We start from the raw sequence: 26,686 nt of genomic DNA on the forward strand, positions 1-26,686 counted from the left end.
AGGTGAAATAGTTATCAAGCAAAATCTGTGAGAATTCATTAACAGCAGATGTGCACTATAAGAAATGTTAAAGTCGGGCGCCTGGGTGGCTCGGTTGGTTAAGCAACTGCCTTCGGCTCAGGTCATGATCCTGGAGTCCCGGGATCGAGTCCCACATCAGGCTCCCTGCTGAGCAGGGAGTCTGCTTCTCCCTCTGACCCTCTTCCCTCTCGTGCTCTCTCTCTCATTCTCTCTCTCTCAAACAAATAAATAAAATCTAAAAAAAAAAAAAAAAAGAAATGTTAAAGTCGGGGCACCTGGGTGGCTCGGTTAAGCGTCTGCCTTCAGCTCAGGTCATGATCCCAGGGTCCTGGGATGGAGCCCCGCATCCAGCTCCCTGCTGAGTGAAGAGCCTGCTTCTCCCTCTTCTCGCCTCTCTGCTCGTGCTCTCCCTCTTGCTCTCTCTCTCTCTTTCTCAAAAAAATAAATGAAATCTTTCAAAAAAAAAAAAGAATACAGGAGTACATACCCAAAATTGAAAGCAGGTGCTCAAAGAGATTACGTGTATACCATTATTCACAGCAGCAATATTCACAATAGCCAAAAGGTAGAAACAACCCAAAGTCTATCAAAAAATGAATAAACAGGGGCACCTGGAGAGCTCAGTTGGTTGAGCATCCGACTCTTGATTTCGGCTCAGGTCATGATCTCAGGGTCATAAGACTGAGCCCCACCTGAGATCTGCACTCAATGTAGAGTCTGCTTGAGATTCTCTCTCCCTCTCCTTCTGCCCCTCCCCCATCTCTCTCTCTCTCTCTCAAATAAATATTTGAAAAAATAGATGAATAAACAAATGAACACGTGAGATACACACACACATTCCTTTTCAACCTTTTAAAAAGGAATGAAATTCTAAGATATGCAACTATACAGATGAGCCATGAAAACATTATGCTAAGTAAGCCCAGACACAAAAGAACAAATACTGTATGACTCCACTTATATTAGCTACCTAGAAAATGCAAATTCATAGAGACAGAAACAACAGAGGTTACCAGGCCCAGGGAAGGTGGGGATGGGATTGGAGCTGTTCTTTAATGAACACAGAGTCTGTTTTGGATGGTAAAAAAAAGTTCTAGAGATGAATGATGGCAATGGTTACACAACACTCTGAGTGCACGTAATGCCACTGAACTATATACTTTAAAATTGTTAAAATGGTTCATTTTATGTAATTTTAACACAATTGGGGGTTTTTTGTTTGTTTTTTTTAAAGATTTTATTTATTTATTTGACAGAGAGAGACAAAGCAAGAGAAGGAACACAAGCAGGGGGAATGGGAGAGGGAGAAGCAGGCTTCCCGCTGAGCAGGGAGCCTGATGCGGGGCTCGATCCCAGGACCCTGAGATCATGACCTGAGCCAAAGGCAGATGCTTAACGACTGAGCCACCCAGCCGCCCCGACACAATTGTTTAAAGAATGATGAAGTGTTACCAAAGATGAAAAGGGATTATTTCAAAATGAGAAAAGGACAGTTCAAGAATATACAATAATCTTGAGCACCTGGGTGGATCAGTTGGTTAAGCATCTGCCTTCGGCTAAGATCATGATCTCAGAGTCCTGGGACAGAGCCCTGCGCTGGGCTCCCTGCTCAGCAGGGAGTCTTGCTTCTCCCTCTCCCTGTGCACCCTTCTTACTCATGCCCTCTCTCTCTCCCTCAAATAAATAAAATCTTTAAAAATTTTTTAAAAATTAAAAAATAAAAATATACAAATATGTATGTACCTAATAAAACTTCAAAATACATGAAGAAAAACTGACAAAACTGAAAAGAAAAAGACAAATTATGGTTGATATTTCAACATTACTCTATAATTGAGCAAACAGGTACAGAAAATCAATAGGTATACAGAAACTTAACACTCAAATAACTTGACCTAATTCACATTTATAAAGTACTCCATCCAACAAAGAATACACATTCCTTTCAAGTGCTTATGGAACATTAACCAATGTTCCACACTAGACCATACACTGGGCCATAAAACAAGTCTCAACAAATAGAAAGAATTACAGTGCATTCTCTGACCCACAGAATTAGAAATTAAATTAGAGGAGTATTCCTAAATATTTGGAAATAAATAACAAATGGCAGGGTACCAAAGCTGCTGCCACCAAGTCTGAATCCAATGCTGCCCGCCGGCCCACCTGCCTGCCAGACATGTACCCCGATTCCATATGGTTCTAAATCCAATATGGCAACTCTCAAGGATCAACGGATTCAGAATCTTTATAAAGAAGATTATACCGCCCAGAATAAAATTACAGTTGTTGGGGCTGGTGCTGTTGGCACGGCCCATGCTATCAGTCTCTTAATGAAGGACTTGGAGATGAACTTGCTCTTGTGGATGTCATGGAAGACAAACTGAAGGGAGATATGATGGCTCTCCAACATGGCAGCCTTTACCTTATACCAAAAATTGTCTCTGGCAAAGACTATAACATGACTGCAAACTCCAAGCTGGTTATTATCCCAGTTGGGGCATGTCAGCAAGACAGAGAAAGCCATCTTAATTTGGCCCAGCATAAAGGGAACATCTTTAAATTCATCATTCTTAATACTGTAAAATACAGCCTAAACTGCAAGTTGCTTGTTGTTTCCAATCCAGTAGATATCGTGACATACGGCTTGGAAGATAAGCAGCTTTCCCAAAATACCTTTTTATTGGAAGTGGTTGCAATCTGGATTCAGTCTAATTCCATTACCTAATGGGGGAAAGGCTGGGAGTTCACTCATTAACTGTAATGGGTCGGTACCTGGGGAGCATGGAGACTCTAGTGTACCTGTATGGAGTAAATGTTGCTGGTGTCTCCCCAGAAAAATCTGTGCCCTGACTTTGGCACTGATACAGATAAGCAACGGTGGAAAGAGGTTCACGAACAGGTAGTCGACAGTGCCTATGAGGTGATCAAACTGAAAGACTACACATCCTGGGCCACATGACTGTGGCAGATTTGGCAGAAAGTATAATGAAGAATCTTCTTTGGTGGGTGCATCCAATTTTTACCATGATTAAGGGTCTCTATGGAATAAAAGATGATGCCTTCCTCTGTGTTCCTTGCATCTTGGGACAGAATGGAATCTCAGATGTAGTGAAGGTGAATCTGATGCCTGAGACAGAGGCCCATTTGAAGAAGAGTGCAGATACACTTTGGGGGTAATCCAAAAAGAGCTGCTGTTTTGAAGTTTTCTAATGTTGTACCACTTCACTGTCTATGCTACAACAGGGTTTTAGTTGGAGGTTGTATATATTATTGTCCTTATTATCGGTTACTCTAGTAATATTAAAATGACCCAGGAAAAACATCAGTTTCCTAAAGTTACAAATAGAAATAGTTCACAAAACCCTGCAGCCATATCCTGATGTTAGATGATACCTATCTCGTGTAGTCTTGAATTGGTTAATGTAAAATAGTTCCACCACCTCAGAGACACCACTGCCAGTGTTGCATATGCTGCAGTTGCTCTTCAAACCAGGTATGTAGTTACTGTGTGTTATTTAACTCCTGGTCCCTTCATCCAACATGTCTAGTCCAACCACATCCTGGGATGCTTGAAACACTCTCCCTCTGCCCCTCCCTGCTTCGAGAGAGAGAGAGAGAAAGAAAGAAAGAAAGAGAGAAAGAAAGAAAGGGTGAGCGAGCGAACGGACAGACATCAGTTCTACATAAACTCGTCTAGCATATAAACACTTACCAACTTAACTTATGAAGTCAACAATACCATGATACCAAAACCAGACATGAATAAGAAATCTATAGACCAGTATTTCCCCAGGATATGAATGCAAGAAACTCTGAACAAAATATCAGCAAGTAGAAGCCAGCAACTTATGAAAATAATAATGTATTATCACACCAAGTGGAGTTCATCCCTGGAGTGAAAATCAATCAATATAGCTCAGTATATAAGACTTAAGAAGCGGGCGCCTGGGTGGCTCAGTTGCTTAAGCGACTGCCTTCGGCTCGGGTCATGATCCTGGAGTCCCTGGATCGAGTCCCGCATCGGGCTCCCTGCTCGGCGGGGAGTCTGCTTCTCCCTCTGACCCTCCCCCCTCTCATGTGCTCTCTCTCATTCTCTCTCTCTCAAATAAATAAATAAAATCTTAAAAAAAAAAAAAAAAAGACTTAAGAAGCATAATCATATGATTTCAGTAGAGGCAAAAAAAAAAAAGCATTTGACAAAGTTCAATTCATTCCTGACAAAAACTCCCAGCAAACTGAACATAGAAGAAACTTCCTTTACTTGATAAAGAATATCTGTAAGAGCCCTACAGTTAATATCATATGTAATGAGGATATCTACTCTCACCACATCTATTCAAGATTGTACTGAAGGATCTAGCCAGTGCAATAAGGCAAAAAAAAAAAGGAGGAGGAGGAGGAAGGAAGGGCATGCATTCACACTGGAAAGGAAGAAATAAAACGGTCTTTAACCATAAACATAACTGTCTACTTAGAAAATATCAAATAATCTATAAAATAGCTACCTGAACTTAGTACTAAGTGAATTTACCAAGGTTGCAAAATACAAAGTCAATACACAAAAATCAATTGTATTTTACACAGTATTAACAAAATTGAAATTTGGAGGAAAAAAAGTACCATTTACAATAACTTCAAAAATCTTCAAATACTTAGGGATAAATATGTACAATATTTGTATGCTGATAACTATGAAGCACTGATGACAGAAATAAAAAATAAACTAAATAAATGGAGAGATATACCCTAGTGGTAGATTGGAAGACTTGATATCGTTAAAGGGTCAATGCTCTCCAAAATGACAACTCAAGTTGTCCTGCAAATGAAGGAGGGGGATGTCCTCAAATTCCTTGCAGCAGGAACCCACTTAGGTGGGTTGACTGCCAAATGGAACAGTACAACTACAAAAGGAAGAGTGATGGCATCTACACCATAAATCTGAACAGAACCTGAGAGAAGCTTCTGCTGGCAGCTTGTGCCATTGTTACCACTGAAAACCCAGCTGATGTCAGGGTCATATCATCCAGGAATACTGGCCAGTATTAGCTGTACTGATGTTTGCGGCTGCTACTGGAGCCACTCCTATTGCTGGCCGCTTCACTCTGGAAACATTCACTAACCAGATCCAGGCAGCTTCCTGGGAGCCAGGACTTTTGGTGGTTACTGATCCCAGGGCTGACCACCAGACTCTCACAGAGGCATCTTATATTAACCTGCCTACCATCATTCATTAAGTCTTAAGCTGCTCTTCCACAAAAGCAATAAATGGAAATAATGGAAAATAAAGTTTCTTAAAACAAAACAAAATAAAAACAAATAAATAAAAGACCTAAATGTAAAACCTCACACTTTAAAATTTCTATATGAAAGTACTGAACAAAAAATTTTTTGTGACCTTAGTTTATGCAAAGATTTCTTAGATATAAAACCAAAAACACAACCCATAAAAGAAACTGATAAACCAAACTTCATCAAAACTGAAAACTTCTGTTCTTTTAAAGATAATATTAAGAAAATAAAAAACGAGCCTGAGAGAAAAGATTTGCAAAACACGTATCTAATAGGGGCACCTGGGTGGCTCAGTGGTTAAACATCTGCCTTCGGCTCAGGTCATGATCCCAGGGTCCTGGGATGGAGCCCCGCATTGGGCTCCCTGCTCCATGGGAAGCCTGCTTCTCCCTCTCCCACTCCCCCTGCTTGTGTTCCCTCTCTCGATGTCTCTGTCAAATAAATAAATAAAATCTTTTTTTAAAAAAAGTATCTAATAAAGGGCTTAAACCTAAATATATAAAGATTCATGTCTAAGTAATAACAAACAGCCCAATTTTAAAATGGAGGGGAGGGGCAAATAATTTGAACAGACAGCTAAAGAAGAAATACACATCGCAAATAAGCACAGAAGAGACATCAAGGAAATGCAAATCAAAATCTCATGAGCCTCTTCCCCATTTAAGGGATGGGCTAAACTTAGTGACTCACTTCCAAAGAAACAGAGGAGGGAAAGAGCAAAATAGTAACTTCACAGTAGTGAAACCTGGCAAACACTACATTTACCAAGTGAGGAAGGCTAGTATCATCAGTGTTGTCACATGGACATTATGTACCTCCCGATAGGATGTCTGGGGAAGACACTACACATCCACGATATTCCTTCCAAAAACCCATCACCTCAGGCTAATCAGGAGAAAAATATCAGACAAAACTAGATGGGAGACATTCTTCAAGATACATAGCCAACGGGCGCCTGGGTAGCTCAGTCGGTTGGGCGTCTGCCTTCGGCTCAGGTCATGATCCCAGGGTCCTGGGATCAAGCCCCGCATCGGGCTCCCTGCTCTGCGGGAAGCCTTCTTCTCCCTCTCCCACTCCCCCTGCTTGTGGTCCCTTTCTCACTGTCTCTCTCTCTGTCAAATAAATAAATTAAATCTTTAAAAAAAAAAAAAAACTAATCCTGAGAAAACACTAAACATGCCCAAATTGAGAGACATATTAAAAATAACTGACCAATACTCAGCAAGTGTCAACATTAAAAAAAAAAGTGTCAAGGTCATAAAAGACAAAGTACCATCACAGATTAAAGACCAAAGACACATAACAAACTGTAGTGTGAGATCCTCAAACTGAGAAGAGTTATTAGTGAAAAAAGTAGTAAAATTCAAGTAAGGACTAAGGTTAAGTTCATAATATCATACCAATGTTGATTTCCTTGTCTTGGTAATTATTCTATGGTTATATAAGATTAGGGTTGAAAGGCATATCTTAACATTCTAATAACTTTGCAACTTTTCTGTAAGCCTAAAATTATTACAAAAAAATGTTTAAACACATTATAGTATATCAATTAAAAAGCTGGAAAAAAATGTAAAAGAAAATGCCCGATTCTACTGAAATCTCCAAAGTTATAATAATCCCTGATAACTGAGAGGTATGTATTAAAATGATATCCCAGCACTTACTTTGATTTCTATAATTAATCCAATAGAAGAAATATTAAATTTTCACAATACTTACTCCTTCACAATGAATTTTTTTTTAAGATTTATTTATTTATTGGGGCGCCTGAATGGCTCAGTCAGTTAAGTGTCTGTCTTTGGCTCAGGTCATGATTCCAGAGTCCTGGGATGGAGCCCCACGTCGGGCTCCTCGCTTAGTGGAGAGCCTGCTTCTCTCCCTCTGCTGCTCCCCCTGCTTGTTTTCTGTCAAATAAATAAATAAAATCTTAAAAAAAGAAAAGATTTATTTATTTGACAGAGAGGGAGAGAGAGAGCAGGGGGAGGGGCAAAGGGAGACAGAGAGACTCTTAAGCAGACTCTGCGCTGAGCACAGAGCCCGACTCAGGGAGATCCCACCACCCTGAGATCATGACCTGAGGGGGAACCAAGAGTCAGATGCTTATCTGACTGTGCCACCCAGATGCCCCCCACAGTTAATGAATTTTTATGACATGCCAGAATATTAGCAAATGAGAGACGCATTTTATTCTAAGCAATTACTGTAATAGCTCTTTAAGTAAAAGGACAATCACAAAAAAAAAAAAAAGCAAAACATCGGTTAAAAAAATGTAAAAATTTAGAATATCAGTTATCATATATTGAAAGAAATTATCATAGCAAATAATTAAAGTTTAATAATGCTCCATGTTCCAATGTCCAAATGTACACAGTAACTCATGGGGGAAAAGGTACTACAAGAAGATCAAGCTTTCTTCTATCAAGCTTAAACCACTTGCTTTCATTTGATTTAACTAGACAATATCAAAACCAACCAGTAAACCAAAATAGGCATAATTCATTCAATATTTACTACGACTTTACCAATTCCTAGATGCTGGGGATTCAGAGATGATTAGATGGGAAAGGCAAATAAAGGAACAACTGCAATCTCATTTAACAAATATTCATTAAATAATAAAAGATGAATGAAAGATAACCCCACCTTGGGGCCATGGGTGGCTCATGGAGTTACGTGTCGGATGCTTGATTTCATTCAGGTCATGATCCCGGGGTTGTGACATGAGCCCTGCGTGGGGCTCTGCACTCAGTGGGGATTCACTTGAGATCCTCTCTCCCTCTCCCTCTGCCCGTTCCCCTGCTCATGCGTGCGCACACACACACACACACACACACTCTCTCTCTCTCAAATGTTTAAAAAAAAAAAAATTGCAGGGTGCCTGGGTGGCAGAGTCGGTTGAGCAACCAATTTGGTTTCGGCTCAGGTCATGATTGCAGGGTCATGAGATCCCACGAAGGGGCTCCTTACTCAGCATGGAGTCTGCTTGAAATTCTCTTTCTCCCTCTTCCTCTGCCCTTCCCCCCACTCGTGCTCTAAATAAAATCTTTAAAAATAAAATAAAATCTTAAAAAAACTTCCCATATTTAGTGTATATATTTTGATGAGTCTGTACATAAGCACACACTTGCTTATGTACCATCACTGCAACCAAGGTACTAAACACATCCATCACCTCCAAAAATTTCCTTGTGTTCTTTTGTGGTGTGTGTTTGGTTGTTTTATTGGTCAGAACACTCAACATGAGAGCTATCCTCTTAACATATTTTCATATTTCCTAATGAAAGAAAGGGACTGAGAATTTGTTCTTCCTTCCTTAAGGTAAGAGAAATAGTCACACATAAGATTCACAATGCCCACTAGGTTTAATAAGAAAAAAACGAATGTAATTATTCTTTAAGTCTTAGAGAAAACAGTTGGATCATCAGAAAAGGTGTGGTTATATATTGGAAATTAGGTCGAATACACATATTGCATGGCTTCTTCCATTTAGGCAAGCTGAAGGTATACATTTGTCATCTCTTAGTCTTGTTTAATTTTAAAACTGAGAGGGGCGCCTGGGTGACTCAGTCGTTAAGCGTCTGCCTTCAGCTCGGGTCATGATCTCACGGTCCTGGGATCGAGCCTCGCATCAGGCTCCCTGTTCAATGGGAAGCCTGCTTCTCCCTCTCCCGCTCCCCCTGCTTGTGTTCCCTCTCTCGCTGTGTCTCTGTCAAATAAACAAAATCTTTAAGAAAAAAAACTTTTCTAAATGAGAATAAAATGTTTATGTTTAAAGATTTTTTAAAAGATTTATTTATTTAATAGAGAAAGAGAGCACACAAGTGAGTGCAAGGGCTCTGAGAGGTGAGGGAAAGAATCTCAAGCGGACTCCCCTCACAGTGCAGAGCAGACGTGGGGCTCAAACTCAGGACCCTGAGATCATAACATGAGCTGAAATCAAGGGTTGGCCACTTAATGAACTGAACAGCCCAGGCACTCCTATTTATTTTTAAAATAAACTCTACCCCCAATGTGGGGCTCAAACTCATGACCCTGAGATCCAGAGTTGCATGCTCTACTAACTAAGCTAGCCAGGCGCCTCTTGAGTAAAAAAAAAAAAAAAAAAAAAAAAAAGATTTAGTTATTTATTTGAGAGAGAATGTGCACACGCACTAGCAGGGGGAGGGGCAGTGGGAGGGAAGCAGACTCCCCGTTAAGCACAGAGCCCAACATGGCTTGATCTCAGGACCCTGAGATCATGACCTGAGCTGAAATCAAGAGTCAGATACAACTGACTGAACCACCCAGGTGCCCCTTGAGTAAAATTTTAAAAACTGATTTGAGATTTTATTTTCCCTCCTTAGATTGTATTCAATGCCATGGAGAGGAAGGGTTTTTTTTGTTTATTGGGGTGATCATTGTGCTATACAAATATTAAATCACTATGTTGTATACCTGAAATTAATATGTTATACATCAATTATACTTCAATTTAAAAAAAGACATGTTTGCAAAAGTAATCTATGATAAAGAAGTCAGAACAGATGTGGGATGGATGGTTATTGAGGGGGAAGGGACAAGAGGGAACTTTCTGGAATGTTAGAAACTTTTTATAGCTTAATTTGAGAGGTAGATACATTTATAAAACTTCATTTGTGTAGTTTACTGTTTGTATATTTTACTACAATTGAAAGAAAGATACATAAATAGTTGCCAGATGATACAGGGCCTTTGTAGGTTTGAGCAGGTAACAGAAGAGTGGTGTGTTAGGGGATAAATCACAGCAATATGTAAGAAGAACTGAAACGGGAGAGGAAAAGATAGACTTTATCTTTTTAAAAGATTTTATTTATTTTACTGAAAAAGAAAGAGAGAAAGAACACAAGCAGGGAGAGCAGAAGAGGGAGACAGATAATCTCAAGCAGACTCCACACTGAGTGCAGAGCCTGACATGGGGCTTGTGATATCACGACCCCAGCCAAAATCAAGAGTTGGACACTTAACCGACTGAGCCACCCACACGCCCCCAGACTTTAAAGTAACGTAGAATTAGGGTAATAATACTAATACGTACATTGTACGTACATAATACGTACAATATGCCAGGTACTATTCTAAGAGCTACACGTGTAATAATGCATTCTAATCCTCTTACTAACCCTGTATGACAGGTATTATTATTATCCTCATTTTACAGATGATGAAACTGAGGCCCACAGGGATTAAGTAATTTGCTCAAGGTTACATAGCAACGAGAACATCCATGATAATAGAATTACTTTTTTACCACAACATACGTACCTATGAATATACAACAAAACAAAAACCAAGACAAACTAGAATGGCATTCTCAACCTACTTAAACTGTGTTTACAGGGATGGAGTGCATCCAACAGCAACATCCCTTTTCCCCAACCTAAAACTTCAAAGTCAGCACCATCCTCTCACCATTATCAGTCTACATTCCCACCTGACTATAAACCTCACTCAGAAAGGGCACCATCTTCATAATCACCCTTACATCTTCTACTCCTGAAATAAGGCTTCACAAAATAAAAAGTACTTTCTCACAAGAACATTAAGGCCCTTGGAAAAGAAAACAAAGGATGAAACATATTCCAATGGAAGAAACCCCATGATTTCATAATCTACTGGATGAATACAGGTGAGGAAAGAGGTTAAAAGAATCAAAAACAATCCCAAAGTTTCTAGCTTGCAAGGTTTTAGAAAGGTTATCAACAGAAATAAAAATAAATGGCCACAAAAGGCTTGCACATAAATGTTTATAACAGCTTTACTTCTAATAGCTAAAATCTGGAAATGATTCTAATATCAATCAACAAGTAAACAGATAAATAAATTATGGTATAACCAAACCTAGAGTATTACTAAGGAATACAAGAAATGAACTACTGATCCATGAAGCAACATAAATACCACAGACATTATGCCAAGAGAAAGAAGACCAAAAAAAAAAAAAAAAAAAAAAAAAAAAAAAAAAAAAATACATACTGTATGATTTCATTTCTATGACACTCTAGAAAAGACAAATCTAAATCAGAGGAATAGAAATCACATCAGTGGGGCGCCTGGGTGGCTCAGTTGGTTAAGCGACTGCCTTCGGCTCAGGTCATGATCCTGGAGTCCCAGGATCGAGTCCCGCATCGGGCTCCCTGCTCAGCAGGGAGTCTGCTTCTCCTTCTGACCCTCCCCCTTCTCATGCTCTCTCTCTATCTCATTCTCTCTCTCAAATAAATAAATAAAATCTTTAAAAAAAAAAAAAGAAATCACATCAGTGGCTGCCTAGAAATAGACTGGGGTAAGACTGATTGCAAAGGAGCCTAGGGAATTTCCACAGGACAGAAAAATGTTCTTTATCTTCACTTAGTTTTGATGGTTTTCTGAACACTAAGAATGTGTGAATTTTACTGCAAGTAAATTACACCTTGAAAAACTTTTTTTTTTAAGATTGTATTTATTTATTTGTCAGAGAGAGAGAGAGTGAGAGCACAAGCAGGGGGAGCAGCAAGCAGAGGGAGAAGCAGGCTCCCCGCTGAGCAAGGAGCTCAATGCGAGACTCGATATCAAGATCCTGGGATCATGCCAAAGGCAGATGCTTGCTTAACCGACTGAGCCACTCAGGCATCCCAGGTAAAGTTGACTTTAAAAAACGTTTTTAACTAAAAATACCAAACAAACAAAAATACACAAAAAAATTATTAACTTTTAGGTAAATAAATAGGTAAATAAGGGGAACCTTTAGCAAGGGGAGATGAAAAAGATGAGTTCATTTTATATGTGTTAAAAATGACATATCGGGCGCGTGGGTGGCTCAGTTGGTTAAGCGACTGCCTTCAGCTCAGGTCATGATCCTGGAGTCCCGGGATCGAGTCCCATATCAGGCTCCTTGCTCAGCAGGGGGTCTGCTTTTCCCTCTGACCCTCCCCCCTCTCATGTGCTCTCTCTCTCTCATTCTCTCTCTCAAATAAATAATAAAATCTTTAAAAAAAAATGACATATCTATGAATATCCAAGAAATATAAGACCTCTCAGGTAGGCAGTTGGATATAATGAATTTGGGAGAGGCAGTGGAAAGAGAAGGACAGAGAAAGAGAACCAGAGAGATAAACAAAGAAAAGTATCAAGTGTTAAGAGACATCTAGAGTAAGGGGGCAGTAAAATAAAATTTTTAAGAAGGAAGGGGATCATAAACAGTGTTAAGCATTATAAGGAAGACACTTAGGACCACACATGAATATTTTTTATTTTCCTTGTGAATTCTAAAATGCCTTTCATGAACACCTTTTATCCCCTAGCATTTAACATAGAATTTTGCAAACCGGAAAAAGTCTCTCTAAACTCAAAGTCCTGCTCCCTGAAAATCAACCTAATAAATTAATGTTTTTTAGACACTCTAAATATTAAAAAAGAAAACAGGGTCAGGAAGGACTAAGGTCACCAGTAGACTTATGCTCTTAGAAATTTTTTTGCATGTTTTTGCACACATTAAATTACTAAGAGAATACCAGTAACATACCCTAAATTTTCCATGTGTACCACACAGTTAATTTACTAACTATAAATTTTTTTAAAAGATTTTAAGTAATTCCTACACCCAACGTGGGGCTCGAACTTACAAACCCAAGATCAAGAGTCACATGCTCTACCGACTGAACCAGCCAGACACTCCTAACTATAAATTTTTCATGTCTTTCCTCAGAGTTTTTGATGAAGTGCTTGTAAATGTGTACTACTTTTCTGCAGACATGCATACTAGGAGGGTTTTCCCCTGATGCCTGATCTACCATTCAAATGTTTAATACCAACTATCTTTGAAAGGATACACAAGAAATTGTGGTTATCCATACAAAGGGGTACAGTGTGGGAAGGGGTCAGACATGGGAGGATAACTTACTTTTCATGGTGTATCTTATTGAATATTTTGAATTTTATATCATGCACAGTTATAACTTATTCTAAATAATTCAACCTTTTTCCATTAGTTAAGGCCTTTGATTTTAAGGCAAAAGCTGATGACTTCCCAAAGACAACCATAGTCCCAAGATGCATGGATAGCTTGTATGATAGAAATGCTTTGATTTACTTCTCAGAGGCCTTTCCCATTACAGAGAGCCTTGGATCTGCCTATTAACTTCATGTCAAAGTACCATTAGCCTCTCAAATATAAGCCAGTTCCTTCCCTCAATAGAGAGAGGAAGACAGTTTCACAAATCAGATTTGTTTCCTTTAATCTTTCCTAAAGTTTTCTTACAAAATCCTGACTCAGTCTTCTACTTTGACTTTTCTATTCCTAACAGCCAGATTTCCTCTTATTCTAATTACCAACACCCCCAAGACTAGCAATTCCCATACCTGAAAGGAAATTCTCACTAAGGAAGAGTAACAGAGAAATATATCACACACACTAGTGTTTCACATACAAAGAACTGATGAAAAACTTTCACACCGAAACACTAATAATAACTCTACTATGATACAGGCAGATATAAGAAGATGGTAAAAAAAAAAAAAAAAATGAATGAATACAAAACAGCAGCGTTTAGGGCACCCTGCTGGCTCATGGCTCAGTCTGTACAGCATGCAACTCTTGATCTCAGTGTTTTAAGTTCAAGCCCCACGATAGGTGTAGAGATTACTTAAAAATAAAATCTTAAAACAACAAACAGAACAAAACAAAAAAACGGGGGGGGGGGGCCCGCCTGGGTGGCTCACTCAGTTAAGCGTCTGCCTTCAGCTAAGGTCATGATCCAAGGGTCCTGGGATAGAGCCCCATGTCGGGGTGCTCAGCAGGGAGACTGCTTCTCCTGCTTGTGCGGACGCAAGCGCTCTCTCTCTCTCAAATAAATAAAATCTTTAAAAAATTTTTTAAAAATTAGCAGTATGTGATTGATTAGTCAATCAAAAAGTTTTTTCTTCCCTCCACCCTACTACCAAGTAAATTCTATTTAACCAAGGAGAGTACAACTAACTCTTTAGTTCAATAACTGGCAGCTCTTATTACTACTAAGACTCTTAGATAAATTTCAACATAATTCACTTTTTAAAAGACTAAATAAGCTATAATATAACTCAACATATGACAAATATTTACTAGAACTGAAATTCTTTTCAGAACACACAGTAAGACTGCACTTCCTTACCCCTTCTGTGAAATCTATTAAGACCGTAAGACTTGCTTTGGCCAATGGACAATAAGCCAAAATGACAGGACCCTCTTCTAGACACTTTAAGAGCCAGTGAGTTATTAACAACAGTCTCCTTCCTATCACGGAACGTGTTGAGATGGAGCCTCCATCAATGTGAGACCCTGCACAGCAAGAACAAGCAGAATCCTCCACCAACCCACAGTACACATATAGCATGTCAAGCAAAAAATGTCCTGTTAAAAGCCACTAACATTTTTGAACTGTTACCATAACACTACCTGATCTCTCCTGACAAATATACAATCAAAGCCAAAATCATTATACTTTGCTTATTGCTTATGAAACAAAGTCATCCTCAGCATATCCTTTCCCCTACCTCTAGTAAACCCCCAATCCCATCAATTTTTCTGCTTTAAACTCTCTCAAATCCATCATATCAGCTCTCCTCCTTATTGAGACTTCTGTAATAACCTTCTAACCAGTCTCCCTACATATAATCTCTTCCCATTTATTCTCCATAATATGTCCAGAGTAATCTTTTTAAAATATAATCATATCACACTCCTGCTTTTACGATTTTCACACCAGTTACGAGCACAGCAAAAATGGCCCTTCAAGAAATAACTGTAAGAAGTGCTAGAAATGTTCCATGATGTTCTGCATGATGGTTATATACTGTATACATCTGCAAAAATTCAAGAAGCTTACACTTAATATTTACACCCTGATGTCTCAATTAGTTAAAAAGAATAAGATGGCCCCAAAGTAACTTTTCACCTTCATTTTACCAAATATCCAACCCAAACCACATAAATAAACTATAGCCACAAACAATTAGTAATCACCCTCTTAGATAATGATCTTTCATGCTCTCAGGTATTTAATATCCTTTCCACTTGTACTTTTCTTCAAGACCTAAATAAAATCTCATTCCCTCAGGGATCATTCCACCTAAGTATCACTTAACTCTATCTTCACTTGTGCTACAACAACTCTTTGTACATTCCACTTCCCATAACCTTAGCATTCACTACACCAGTGGGTCTCAATCAGACATGAATTTGTTCCCCAGGGGACATCTGGCAATGTCCGGAGACATTTTTGATTGTCACAGGGCAGGGAGGGAGTGCTACTGGCATCTAACTGGTAAAGCCAGAATTGCTCCAAAATATCCTATAATACACAGCACAGATCCCCGTAACAATTAATTATCCTCCCGAAAATGTCAATATTGCCATGGCTGAGAAACCTTGCACTGCATTTATCGTATGTACTTATTTGCAAGTCTATAACTCTACTAAACTGAACAGGAAGGATCAAGTCTTACCCATTTTTTGTATCCTGGCACAGTACTTAGCAAACAGCACTCAAAATGTATAATAAATAGATGTCATTACGATAAGCACAATGCCTAGACTACAGGACTCAAAGATCTATAATACATGTATTATTAATGAATCTTCTTTTGATTAAAATAAAGCTAAAGCTACACAGTTTACTGGCTAAACTGGTAGCTTTTATTTTTTTCTTCCAAAGGTATTTATTTATTTGTTTGTTTATTTATTTAAAGTAGGATCCACGCCCAAGGTGGGGCTCAAACTCATGACCCTGAGAATAAGACTACAGGGGCGCCTGGGTGGCTCAGTCGTTAAGCATCTGCCTTCAGCTCAGGTCATGATCCCTGGGATCGAGCCCCGCATTGGGCTCCCTGCTCAGCGGGAAGCCTGCTTTTCCCTCTCCCACTCTCCCTGCTTGTGTTCCTGCTCTCGCTGCGTCTCTCTCTGTCAAATAAATAAAAATAAAATCTTTAAAAAAAAAAAAAAAAGACTACAGACCGAGTCAGCCAGGCACCCTATGCTGGTAGTTTAAATTCGAATTCATCAATTACTATTTTGATTTGGTGTTTTCACAGTATATAACAATAGAACATAAGTTATAACCTGAGTATCTCAAAAGTGTTACATTGAAATTGATTTCCATATTAAGTTAAGCATGAGTAAACCAAATAGCTTAATGACTATGCTTCAAGAGGATTAAAAAAAGAACACTTTCAAAAAAATGTTTTAATCTCATATCACAGTGCCGCCAGATTAAGGTAGAGTAAAATAATGGATACTAAAATTTGGGATACCATTCCCCTTAACTTCAGTCCAATATAATTTAACAAAATGATAGTGCACTTTAACAAATTGTCAAAACAACCAGTTTTTTTGTTATTTATTAAATATTTCATACCTCAAAAATAGAATCATTTTATTGTTAATGACTGGATGTACCACCTCAAAGACAGTCATAAAGCATATTTTAGGTGTTTGCTTACTGTATCTTTCACCATTCCTACCCTAATGTATTCCACACCATAACCTGGAGGGTTGAATGAAAATCTGTACTTCCAAGACTTTTAAATTAACTAGATGCCTGTTAAGTTTAGTTGTTTAGAGTAAAATATCAGGAGGCTAATTATCCAACTGAAGGCAAATTTTTTAAAGAATGATATACTATTAAAATATCTACATTCCAAATCTGATAAACAAGTTTTTTGATTCCTATCTAAAGTTCTCAAAACACAACTTTCAAATTAGGTCCATTCCTGATGATTATAAAAAAATGTTTTTTCAAAAGTCACATTTGGCCCTCCTTACAGGCACAAAACCTAATTCAATTCCAATACTAAAACCACTAAATGCAAAATCAAAGTAAAACCCCCCACACACCCTTATTTATTTATTAAATAATAAACAGCATCTACTTCATATGTATTCAGCCAGAGAAAGAAAAAATTCATTTGGTAACAATCCATTATTTAGGATTTTGGAATAACACCTTTCACTATAGTAATAAACTCTTATAAAACTTATTCTTCTAACTTACTGAACTATCTAATACATATTACAAAAACAAAATTCATATGTCAATATTTTTATTTTCTTCCAAGCCATGCTATTCTTGAACACAGTGGTTCTCTCCAACCATTTTACTATACATTTGTATGTTTATGTATAATTAGTTCAATCAAAATGTCATGTAAACAAAAAGATATCCAAATTCTATACTTTCCATTGCTAATAACCAAGTCTATTATAGGACATTTCTTTCCTAAATAGAAAATGTTCACATCTTTTCCTTCTTAAAATCCTTCAAGTTTTACAGCATTATTTTATAGAATTGAACATTCACACATAATACACAAAAATAATTGTCAGTACCTAAACTGAAAATAAAAGGAAGGATCTTTTCATTACTCTATTTTCAAATTATTTCTGCTTTTCTAGATAATGGAAATTAGCACCAACAACTATACGTCAAAGTAAGGAATCTGAGGGATGCCTGGGTGGCTCAGTCAGTTAAGCATCCAACTCTTGATTTCAGCTCAGGTCATCTCAGGGTTGTGAGAATGAGCCCTGCGTCTGGCCACAGCCAGCTTAAGATTCTCTCTCTCTCTTCCTATTGTCCCCCTCCCCAAAAAGGTAAAGAATCTGAGAATGAGCATGGTATATTGTTCCTCTGGGACTCAGAACCCTTGAATTCTAAGAAAAAAAACAAAAACAAATACCATACTCATATAATGTGTTGGTCCATACATCACAGTCATCATCTACCATATATACAGCATGAGATTACTGAAACACTGCATATTAAATACTATCACACATACTATACAGAGTTTCTATGCAACAATAAAGAGTAAAGTTTCCTTATCAAGTACAGTTACAGGTAAATAAGTAATTTTAGTCTTTACAATTAACAATATGGATGCTTTTAGCAAAGAGAGAAAGCTTCCCCAATTTTTGAGTAACACTAAATTTCTAAGTGTAAAAAAGGAAAAACCTTGACCTTGTTTAGTAAATGCTGTTTATCAACTTTTTCTGAAATTTCTCAGTCCCAGGGGAAATAAATTTGAAGAAATCAATCAAAAACACAAACTAGAGACTCATAACCACTACAACTGGACTAAAAACATCAACCAAAACATAAGGATATGGTTAGATGTCATGTACTGAAGCACACAGAAATTTTAAAAATATACTTAATATAGTTACTTAATATATTTCAACAGTCACCTTATAAATCCTATTAAAATACATGTTGCACTATTTTTAAACTCCACATATGGACCAAATAAAAATAAAAGACATTTTTCTCAATACATTCCAAATAAAGTTTTCCTTTTTTAAAAAATAAATTCTTTTAAGATTTATTTTAGAGAGAGCGAGCGAGCATAAGCGGGGGGAGGGGCAGAGGGAGAGAAGCAGACTCCCCACAGAACACAGAGCCCAAAATTGCTGGTACCCTAATCAGGATCTTTTTTTTTTTTTTTTTAAGATTTTATTTATTTGTCAGAGAGAGAGAGCGCACAAGCAGGGGGAGCAGGAGGCAGAGGGGAAGCAGGCTCCCGGCTGAGCAAGGAGCCCAACGCAGGACCCTGAGATCATGATCTGAGCCAAAGGTAGCTGCTTAACCGACTGAGCCACCCAGGGATCCCCCTAACCAGGATCTTTTAGACAGAGTCCTCAGTACCCTAACAAGATTTGAGGCCTAAGAAAGGTAAATATGTATAACATAACTACCAAACAGACTAGAGACTAGAATCAGGAGAGATTGAACGTAGACTTACTAAAAAAGAAAAAGAACAAAACAAACAAGAATATCATACTTCAGAGACATTAGAAGTAAATAGGATGCTGGGGTGCCCGGCTGGCTCAGTGGAAAAGCATGTGACTCTTGATCTTGGGGCTGTGAGTTCGGGCCCCACACTGGATGTAGAGATTATTATAATAAACAAAAAGTAAAAAGGATGAGTTGAAAAAGAAATTTCAAGAAAATTTAACTGTGTATCCAGAACACATAAAATACAGCAAAAAAAAAAAAAAAAGTTTCTCATTAGAATGCTTACCCTTACTTACATACCACATTCTATTATTTGCTACTATTATTCATTTTAAAAAACTGTTTTTGTGACCCACTAAATTGAATTCACAAGCCATTAATAAGTCATAACCTAAAGTTTGAAAAGCACTGGCTTAGAGGAACTGACAACCATTGGAGTTCATTACTTTCCTAAGTACCCACTTTAATATTTAGGAGGTGGAAAAAATGAAAAGACAGAATTCCTCCAGGGCAGAGACCATGTCTTACTGGCATATGATCATCACTTAATGTTTGTTAATTAGTACATTGTGGAATACAAAGCACTTCAAGGTAAGGACACACAAAGGATACCTATAAAAATAACCCTAGGAGAACATGAGTACTTTGGATGCCTTCAAAGCTAGGAAGGTGAAAAGAGCTCCAGGAAGTAGAAGAGTGACATCAACTGACTCTTAAATATAAAAATCAAGAACCAAAGGGAAAGAAAATTTCGTTCTTTAGGATAGGCTTTATCCACAAAGGAAAAAGAAAATGTCTTGTAGAACTAAAGTCCACTAAGGGTACAAAAAGTTGTAAGCTACTCTTGATTAGAAATTCTAATCATTTCTTTCAAAAATATATTTTGAGCTCCAAATGTATTAATCCAAATCAAAATTATGGAATGCACTTCAGTCTTAAATATTAGACTCCATGTATTCATTTGTAAAAATTTACTAAGTAGGGGCACCTGGGTGGCTCAGTGGGTTAAGCGTCTGCCTTCAGCTCTGGTCATGATCCCAGGGTCCTGGGATCGAGCCCCATGTCGGGCTCCCTGTTCATCAGGGATCCTGCTTCTCCCTCTCCCCTCTGCTTGTGCTCTCTCTCTCTCTCAAATAAATAAATAAAATCTTAAAAAAAAAAATTTACTAAGTAGCTAGTGCTAGTGTGATAGGCAACAACTTATTGAACGTTTACTATGTATCAGGCAGTATGTTAAGTACTTAAGAAGAGTCATCCCATTTATACCTAACAACCTTGTAAAGTGACTACTATCTTCATTTTATAGGTTAGGAAAGTAAGGCTTAAAAAAGCTACATAAAGAAGTTACACAGCTAATAAATGGTGAAATTAAGATATATTAAGTGCCAGTTTTATTATTATTAGTGGCTGCAAATCAGAATATTTAGTTCCATTTCACTATTTGTCAGTGCTTTTCTCAGAAACTATATTTTGCATATCATTTATTTTATTTTATTTTTAAAGATTTTATTTATTTATTTGACAGAGAGAGAGACAGCGAGAGAGGGAACACAAGCAGGGGGAGTGGGAGAGGGAGAAGCAGGCTTCCGTGGAGCAGGGAGCCGGATGCGGGGCACGATCCCAGGACCCTCATGACCTGAGCTGAAGGCAGACGCTTAACGACTGAGCCACCCAGGTGGCCCTTTGCATATCTTCTTAAATGGAATAATTCATCTACTTCTAAATCTGCATAACACTATTGTAAGTTTATTGAAAGGAAAAATTAGCCCCTTCTCAACTTTAAAGATCAGTTAGAGGCCAATTAAAAGTAGTTATATTTAGGGGCGCCTGGGTGGCTCAGTTGGTGAAAAAAAAGTCTGCCACTCCTTGGGCTTGTGCTCACTCTCTGTCAAATAAATAAATAAAGTCTTAAAAAAAAAAAAAGTAGTTATGTTTAGAGGCACCTGGATGGCTTAGTCGGCAGAGCATGCAACTCTTGATCTTGAGGTCCTGAGTTCAAGCCCTTCCTTGGGCCTAAAGCTTACATAAAAAATAAAACAAACAAACAAAAAGGTAGTTACGTTTAAATATCACTGACATTGGCATTTTTAACAGGATGTATACCTGTACTTTCATTGACTTTATTTACATGCAGGTACTTACATTTTGAAAAACCTTTCCACCTTTTATGGCCCACTTAATTTTGTCACTAGGTAAAAAGATGCTGTATTTCAGAACAAAAAGTCTGCTTCTAGCACAAATGGAAGAGACTGATAGAAATAATTGTTACCAAATGCTGACAGATACATCCCAACTGAAAATAATTGTTTCTAGTCCCTCCACACAACTTTTCAATTCATGTGAATTTTTTTAGAAGGTCTGAGATATCTTTAATAAAATTAAACATCAATTTTTACCACTAAAAATTAAAGCACTTTAATCCAAAAATGGAATGTAACGGAATGAAATAATACAGGTTTGTATCTTTTTCACTTACATCTTAGAATTTGAAATCTTGAAGAATATAAAAAAACAATCCAGCCATGAACAAATGTAGAAACCTAAAGGCAGACAAACATAACACTGGCACTCCGTTTAACAGAACAATTTCAATTTTATGAAAGACTTGACTAGAGAAGTAACACTTTTTAGAAAAGACTCATTCAGGGGCGCTTGGTGGCTCAGTCGTTAAGCATCTGCCTTCAGCTCAGGTCATGATCCCAGGGTCCTGGGATCGAGCCCCACATCGGGCTCCCTGCTCTGCGGGAAGCCTGCTTCTCCCTCTCCCACTCCCCCTGCTTGTGTTCCCTCTCTCACTGTGTCTCTCTCTGTCAAATAAATAAATAAAATCTTTAAAAAAAAAAGAAAAAAGAAGGCTCATTAATATATGATCCTGAACTGAACAGCAGCTAATACATACCAAAAAACTCCTATAAAAGGTAAATTAGTATGAATGCAATTATTATAACAGACACTACTGATAACCAAAAGGGATACAAAGAAAAAATTAACTGATTTTAATACACAAATCAGTCAAATGAAAAACACAGAATTTATTCCCAGGTAATGTGAATAACAGACTAATCTCAAATCTAATTTCAATGCCAACAGTTGGCCCCTAGATAATTTCTGGATTTACTAAGTATTTACATAAGTACCAGCAAATTACTAAAATAAATTATACTCTTTATGTTTAGATAAGAGCATCTAGTCTTGGGGTGCCTGGGTGGCTCAGCTGATTAACTGTCAAACTCTTGATCTCAGGCTCAGGTCTTGATCTCAGTGTCGTCAGTTCAAGCCCCATGTTGGGCTCAGTGTGGAGCCCACTTTCAAATTAATTAATTAATTAAAATTTAAAAAGAGCACCTAGTCTTTCTGGTGTTCTGTAAGTAATCGCTTCTTTTTTATTAACAGAATGGCATCATTACATGGGTCCAAATATGTATGTGCCTTGATATACAGAAAGCCTGTTTAATATGAACACACATTCAATTAATTACCATATCCATAGTTCTTCCCAAATCTGTATTATAGAAAACGCAATTAATTATTTTCTATTCAGTTCACTCATATTTTTGGTCCTGTACACTGTTATATTTCTTTAAAACCTCTCACAGTTTAAATATGTTTGAGAAACTGTCCTTTAGTTTGGAAGGAAGTTTAGTTACTGTCAAGATAATCTTAGACTATTAAACCCAGTTGATTCTCAGAAATTCTTCCATTTATAAAACATGAGAATTATAACCAAATTAACAAATCAGATATCAGAATGCCAAAAGTTAAGTCATTAAAAGGGAATCCAGAGAAAGAGTCAGTTGTGAAAGAACAGGAAGTGATGTACACTGCCATTTTGTAGATGAACTATTTAGAAACATAAGTACCATACTAAACTGGAATCAACCAAACCGACTTAACAGCTCTCAGTATTCTGACAGTGGCATCGAGGTCAGCTGAAATAACCCTCAGGCAGTTTTTCCCTAATAATGAATTTATCTAATTGATAAAGAACATACTTTTACCACTCTTAGAATTCCTACAAGCTATGGAAAAGAGGGTTTCTTTTTAGTTGTCCTTAAGAGTATCTCTTAGTTGTAGCATGCATTTTGGAAATTGAGCAAGTAGTTTACTTATATTCTGTGTACATCCTTAAGTTTTGTAGCCTTTATTGACAAACCTTCTCTGCCTGCACCTTTCCAAAACAAAAACAGTCACTCTTTGCTGAGCAGTATGCTTGGGTTTACACATACTAGTATAAATGAATTATCAACAACAAACCATAACATACAGAATTAGACTTTATGGCAGAATTTCCCATGTAAGGGGAAACTCTACATACTACAACATGCAGCTTTGTGCCATGAAATAAAGATTCAAATGAGAAGTGCTGTTTAAGTCAAAATGAATTCAGTTAAAAATAAAAAGGGAATAAAGAAAGCAAGAAGAATTCTACGTTCTGAGGAAAAATAAACTGATTTAACATATCATTAATGAAATATCAAAATCATGAAATGAAGAGGACAGAAATGAAATTAGTGCCTAACACTACTTATACTAACATCTTTAAAGCCCTGTCTTAAAACAGGTTTCAAAATGCAACAAACACACCAAAAAAACCTCTGATGAACAACATTAAATATACATGGCATTCGGAAGTATTTTAAAATAAGTCACCCACTAAGCAAAGCTTAAACACCAAATACAACTTGTTAGTAAAACATCTAAACAACCCATAGCTGTACATATTGTAGTCTTCGTTGCTTTGTAAAAAAAAAAAAAAAAATTAATCTTAGAACATTTATATATGAAACATTTGGAAATCACTTCATCAGTAAATCTAAATACTTAAAGAAAAAAGTATGAACAGACTTCATGACTATTTGATCACAAAAAGCACTTGGCAACACACTTCCAGAATGTTAAAATTTTTAATTTTTATTTATTTCTACTCTACTAAGGACAAAACCAACAAGTACTACTGTAAAGCAGATAATTTGTTTTAAACAAATCTGACATGAAGCAAAAGAAGTGGAAAAGTGATTTATTGACTACATAACACAGATCCTATCACAGCATAATTAGGCAAATTAGTGTCTGTTTTCTCATTTCCTTCAGAAAAAAAGCATTTCTACAGAAAGGTTTGTAACCTAATCATTTTCAGAAAATCCAATTCCAATGTTATACAAAATAGTATGAACCCTAAAAATTCACAGCTCGAGGAGAATGTCCATAAGATGGCCTGCCTGTATGCATTAATCTTTAATAATTCTTCAAGAACTACTAAAATCACAGAAAGGAAAAGGAGAGGGACATGAAAGAGTACAAATTTATTTTATTTGAATCCTAGTGAAAACCCAACATGCTCACAAAAAAAATGTCAATCTAGTGTGTAAAGAGAGCGAGAGAGACATCAAAACTGTTCAAACATGGCAGGGTCCCTCTCGAGAGGCCATATCTCCCAACAATAACAACAGGAACAGATATACTTCCCAGGGACAGATCTCAGGGGAAGAATATTAAACCAGTAGTTATCCATTTAAAACCAAAGGGAAAAGGGTAACCTTTCCAAGGGAAGCGCCATTACTTCCCTCTCCAGCTCCCCCTCCCTTTCAGTGTATACACGGGCCTATGTATGAAGAAACTGCCTTGGACTTCTGCAGCATTGCAGTAGACTAAAGGATGGGGAAGGGGGAAGGGTAGGGGGAGAGAAACGCTTCCATCACCCATGTAGGAGTATAGATTTCCTGAGCAGGGGTGGAAGCCACCCAGCAGGCTACCCTTCCCAAGAATACAGACACTACAAAGGAGGAGAGAGAGGAGCAGAGGGATCAGAAGGGAAAGGGACCTCGCGCCTTTAAATCGGGGTGCACATCAACCCAGTCTCCCCAAGAGAGCCACACCTTCCTCGAGACATCCCCTTCCACCACCCCTTCCGGTGACCCTCAGGAAAGAGGGATGTAATTGCTCTTGCCCCTCAAAACGGGAGGGCGCCTAGCTCACCAGCTTCTTCACCCCACCCACTGAAATCACAGACCCTCCTTGTCTCCCTCCCTACCCCACCCCCACCTCCCTTCTCGGAGAGGCCAGAGTGGGCCGAATTTCCCCGCCCCCTCCATGTCTCCCTTTCCCAAAGCAGAGGTGCCCTTACCCTTTCGCCGACAGGTCTGGGGCGGAGTAGGCAGGCGCAGCCCCCTGCAGCGCTCGGGTAGCCGCTACGCTGGAGGGCGAAGAGTGAGGAGGAGGGGGCCTGGCGACCGACTGCCGCCCCCCCCCCCGGAGCCCCAGCAAGCCGCCCAGCCCAAGCTCTGCGACAAGGGGCTGGGGGGGGAGGGGGCGAGGGGACGACCGGGGTCGAGGAGGCGCCCTCAGAGCTTGGGCTCAGCTAAGATGGCGCGGGGAAGTGCTGGGAGCCGCCGCCGCCGCCGCCGCCGCCGCCTCGGGGGAACCGGCCCGGGCCTCGGCCGCCTTCCGTCCTCACACAGCCGAGGCCCTCTCGTCCCCCGCCACGGCCCCTCAGCGGGCGGGCCCACGCACAGCCCTCCGCCACCACCACCACCCCTGGGAAGGGGGCGCTCACAAAGGGAAGGGAGGCCGCGGGCCGGCCGGCCGGCGGCGGGGCGGGGTCCCCAGGGGCCGGGAGGCCTCAGAGGTTCGCGGGTGCCTCGCGCTCTCGGCCCGCGAAGGGCGCAGGCAAGCGGGACCCCTCCTCTCTCCTCAGACAGGCGGCGGCACCGACTCACTATCTTTGCCACCCTCCCTCTCTCTCTCTCTCTCCGAGCCCTGAAGCCACAGAGCCCGGCCGCTGCCCAGGTTTCCCCCCCCCTTCCCCAACACCACTCCCCTCCTCCCGACAGTCATCCCAGTCTCCGATCTCGCGAGATTTCCCGCCTGACAGGCCCGACCCTGCGCGAGACACGACTGCGAACGCGTGCGCGCCCTCACGGGAGCGCGCGAGTGCTTGCACTGACTGGGCGGAGTCTCCCGGGTACCCCGAGTCCCAGCCTCGGTCCAGCCTCGTCGCACGCAGCTGGCGGATCTCTTCTGCCACGCGGGCATCAGGTGCATTCATTTCACCCTGAAATCTGAGAAAGAAGAGTTTATCAGCTCTCCTCTGTTCTCACTTCCAAAATATGCGCCCCCCAAAACCCTGCGAATGAGAAGCTTGCCCTGGCATGTAGGATATCCAGTTCTTACACACCTTGGTTCAACTACTCCGTGGAATTCAGAGGTAATCTGGTCAGTGTAATCAGTATGTAGTTGAATTTTTGAGATTCTAAAAGCTTATAAGAACTTCTGGAATGGTAATAAGAGTTGAGAATACAGATTAAACCACCCTGTATGTTGGTAATGGTAGGAAAGAGACAAATTCTTGTGAAGTTTTGGTGTATGTCTTTAGTAGATTGAGTGACGATAACTTTTGGAAACAGGAGCAGCGAACTAACTGAAGAGTCCTACGCGTCCTAACGCAGGAAAGAGAGCTTCTAATTTTTTTGTGTGGTGAAAACGTTTTTTTAGAGGAAAACTCCTTCAGTGGACTATAAAGAGCAATTTTATTCAGGAACCAAAAAGTATGCCTCAAGTGCAGTCATAAAAAAATCTTGATTCTTCAACTGGTTAAGCAGTGAGATAAATAGATCTGTTGT

At 39.1% G+C, this 26,686-nt stretch overlaps 1 protein-coding gene and 1 pseudogene across 1 annotated transcript in view; one reads left to right on the forward strand and one right to left on the reverse strand.

Moving 5' to 3' along the window:
• Positions 1-25,858, reverse strand: part of TAOK1 (TAO kinase 1) — a 157,368-nt gene extending 131,510 nt beyond the window's left edge. The window contains exon 1 of the mRNA XM_021704581.2: positions 25,192-25,858. The gene's annotated coding sequence lies outside the window, so the exon portion shown is untranslated. The remainder of the gene's footprint in view (positions 1-25,191) is intronic.
• Positions 2,217-3,224, forward strand: LOC110593315 (annotated as a pseudogene).
• Positions 25,859-26,686: the final 828 nt, after the last annotated feature.

The sequence above is a fragment of the Neomonachus schauinslandi genome, chromosome 15 (genome assembly GCF_002201575.2).
Source record: "Neomonachus schauinslandi chromosome 15, ASM220157v2, whole genome shotgun sequence".
In the NCBI taxonomy this organism is placed as follows: domain Eukaryota; kingdom Metazoa; phylum Chordata; class Mammalia; order Carnivora; family Phocidae; genus Neomonachus; species Neomonachus schauinslandi.